The sequence below is a fragment of the Oryctolagus cuniculus genome, chromosome 14, assembly GCF_964237555.1.
Source record: "Oryctolagus cuniculus chromosome 14, mOryCun1.1, whole genome shotgun sequence".
NCBI lineage: Eukaryota > Metazoa > Chordata > Mammalia > Lagomorpha > Leporidae > Oryctolagus > Oryctolagus cuniculus.
Window position 1 is genome coordinate 88,625,494 of NC_091445.1, and position 3,731 is coordinate 88,629,224.

Genomic DNA, 3,731 nt, shown 5'->3' on the forward strand with positions numbered 1-3,731 from the left:
TTCAAAAGGGAAGTAATTCCGCACAGCTGAACGAAGTTGGAGGTAGTTAGCAGGCAAATGATATACTCACAGGAGCCAGAGATCGGAAGCTCTTTCCCAAGATCCCCACAGGGAATCTGTTCGGCCCTCAGAGTGGGCTCAAATTCTCCTTCAGCCTCCCACTGGGTTGCCAAAGTTACGGAATTGTAGCGTCTCTGGAGAGTGCTCACGTGAATTCCGTGAGTTCTCTCCCCCACCGTCTCTTTTTTCACAGTCTCAGTTCAGTAGCACTACAAATTTACTAGCTCCTAATCTCCTGTTAATTCGCCCCGCCCAGAGTCAGGTTTTTCTGCTAGGCTCAGGGCCGGTGCAGACCTGAGGTCGCTCTGCTTATGACGTATGTCCAAGATGGCGCCTGCTCTTTGTCTTGCTCGCCCTTGAGAGGTGAGCGGAGAGAGAGAAACCCGTGTCCGTACTAGTCACCCTTTTTTTTTTTTTCTCTCTCTCTCTCTTCCAGTTAGCCTTGTGAACTCCGCCCCCCCGGGGGTCGTTCCCTCTAGTCTCCTCTCTCCGCTTGCCTGCCGGTGTCTCGGGCTATTGAGGTTCGGCTCACCTCGCGTTCCAGCGCTGGTGTGTTGAGTCTCCCTACAGCACCCGGTATTCCCAGGCGGTCTCCCATCCAAGTACTAACCAGGCCCGACCCTGCTTAGCTTCCGAGATCAGACGAGATCGGGCGCGTTCAGGGTGGTATGGCCGCAAAAAGGATTTGAACTCTATGCATGATGCTGTATAATACATGTATTCAGTGAACTTTGTGAAACCATTTGTATGCATAGGTTTCAAAATTATTTTCACAAACATAAATGTATCTTTTAGCTCTACTTTCCACAAGCCTACTTAAGAATCATCATGTGTGAGTACATGTAATTCGTATAAACATTTATCCATTTGCATATATAAATATATATCTAAATTGGCATTTATATATATGCATTTAATTTTTATATATGTAGTTATAAATATATATTACTCTTTTTAACTTTGGAGAGAATAATTAGTGACATAGGGTGAAAATTTTCAGAGGTTTATGTTTTCCATTTCTATTGGAGCGAAGGATGATGTTCTGACCCCTGTGTACTTGAACAAGCAACCCAAACAGGGAAGTGTGGAAGAATTTCTTAATGGCCAGACCAAGAACTGAGCCTTAGCACCACTGTGGGGGGAACAATGGCAACAGAAGAGACAGGCTGAATTCACCTCCTGTGTCTCCCTTTAGTTGCTGCTTAGTCTATTGAAGTTCTTTCATATCACATGGCTTCTGTTTGTTCAGATTAAAGGATGAGGGGATTCTAGTGTGAGGATAGAGTCCTTAGGACATAATGAATTTTTAAAACTATGCTTCATTCTTAAATATAATAATGTTTTAATATGTAAAAGCAAAAGCGAGCTTCATCTTCATGTTGACAGTGTGACACTTTCAGTGCCTGAAGACTCTTGCCTCCTCTATGTCTTGAAGGGAGTCCTGGTTCAATGTCTTGGGTCATAAGCTCCAGATGATAATTACTTCTATGGGCTCAAGTTCAGGGACAGGCTGTGGTCCTTAAGACAGAGAATCAGGATTTGCTGAAATTACTGGGCTAGATATTTAACTTCTCTGTGATCTCTGACCTTGGGAAAAATCTTTATATTTCTCTGAGTTATGGTTGCCCATCTGTAAGGCAACGTGATGGAATGGATATTTGTGTCCTCCAAAATTTCCAATGTGAAGTTTTTTTTTGTTTGTTTTTTTGTTTGTTTGTTTTTGTTTTGTTTTGTTTTGTTTTTGACAGGCAGAGTGGACAGTGAGAGAGACAGAGAGAAAGGTCTTCCTTTGCCGTTGGTTCACCCTCCAATGGCCGCCGCGGCCGGCGTGCTGCAGCCAGCGCACCGCGCTGATCCGATGGCAGGAGCCAGGTACTTCTCCTGGTCTCCCATGGGGTGCAGGGCCCAAGGACTTGGGCCATCCTCCATTGCACTCCCTGGCTACAGCAGAGAGCTGGCCTGGAAGAGGGGCAACCGGGACAGAATCCGGCGCCCGACCGGGACTAGAACCCGGTGTGCCGGCGCCGCAAGGCGGAGGATTAGCCTAGTGAGCCGCGGCGCCGGCCTCCAATGTGAAGTTTTTTAAAGGCTTATTAATTTATTTATTTGAAAGGCAGAGTGGCAGAGAGAGAGAGAGAGGGAGGGGAGACAGAGAGAGAGAGATGGAGGAGAGACAGAAGAACGAGATCTTTCACCTTTTGGTTCACTCCCCAAATGGCTACGATAACCAGGGCTCTGTCAGGTGGCAGCCAGGAACCAAGAGCTCTATTTTGGCCTCCTACATGAGTGTTAGGGGTCTGGGTATCAGCTGGTGCTTCCCCAGGCACTTTATCATGGAGCTTTGTAGAGAGTGGAGCAGCTGAGACAAGAACCATCACTCTGAAATGTGATACCAGTGATGCAAACAGTACTTTAGCCCACTGTGCCACAACACTGGCCTGCACATGTCAAAGTCCTACCCCACAATATCTGTATCTGAAGATGAGGACTCAGGGAGGTAATTAGCGGTAGATGAGCATAAGACCTACATGATGGGATTGGCGATCTTGTAAGAGGAAGAAAAGCAAGAGGACGTCCTCCCATTCTCTCTCTCTCTCTCTCTCTCTCTCTCTCGCTTTCTCTCTCTCTCTCTTCCCCACCTCTCTCCCCCTTTCTACCCTATGAGGACATAGCAAGATGGCAATCACCAGCAAGTTGAGAAAATGGCCCCCACCAAAAGCAAAAGGCCAGTTTAAAGAAGACAGAGATTCTGCTAGAGGAGTTTGCATAAAGGCATCAGATATTTGCATCCTATTTATACTTTTCACTTGCCTTTTGCTTAGATCATATAGTAAATTCCCACTCATAGGTAAATATTATTTTTATCCCACCCTCAAAGAGAAATCATGGACCACTGTATTTCATTTTCCTATAAATATAATGAATGGATATTGTTCTTAATCATTTTTTTCCAGTTTAGATTATTAATACTATCCTCATCTTCAGACACAGAGCAGATTATAGCTAAGAACCTGTACTTTGAAGCTTATAAGTGGCAAGGTCAGATCTTGTATTTAGGTCTTCTCAATCCAATTCTGTGAGTGCAGTTACTTGTGCGACTAGTGCCTAAGAAATCCTTGCCAGACTGGAAAACTCTGTAGTGATTAATTCTACTTACAAAGTTTGCTTTCTCATTGAGGATTATTTAAGAAATTTACCATCACCTCTTCACAAACTGTAAAAAATTCCTGGTCATGCAGCTGCTGATGGTGTACACAAGGCTTCCTTCTGGATGGATTCTCAAGGTTTTGTAATTAAACAGCCTGTATGGAGTGCAAAGTCTTTACATTGTATGCACTCATTTGACCACACACCTGTTAGTTGGGCGAGCACAGTGTTCACATCTTATTCTTCTTTGCCTCCTAGCCCCAGCCCAGAGCCTGCACATGGAGAGAACCCAGGTCGGGTTTGAGCAGCAGCTGACAAGCATCCTGAAGCTTGCCATCTATTACATCATCCAATTGAGTTCCACTTTTGCTGCACTGCATACAGCAAGCATAGGCTCTCATGAAGAAATGTATCACAGGGCACCTTCCACTCTGAATCCAACTCACAGATCTGGATAATGAGTTTACAGAGTCCTTCCACCTCTGTACCTCTTGTCCATTCTGCAGTCTTTTCCAGTTCCTTGC

At 45.0% G+C, this 3,731-nt stretch overlaps 1 non-coding gene across 1 annotated transcript; it reads right to left on the reverse strand.

Moving 5' to 3' along the window:
- Positions 1 to 621: 621 nt before the first annotated feature.
- LOC127492874 (5S ribosomal RNA) lies at positions 622 to 740 on the reverse strand. Its single transcript, XR_007922705.1, has one exon. It is a non-coding gene; the product is annotated as a 5S ribosomal RNA (ribosomal RNA).
- Between the last annotated feature and the right edge of the window lie 2,991 nt (positions 741 to 3,731).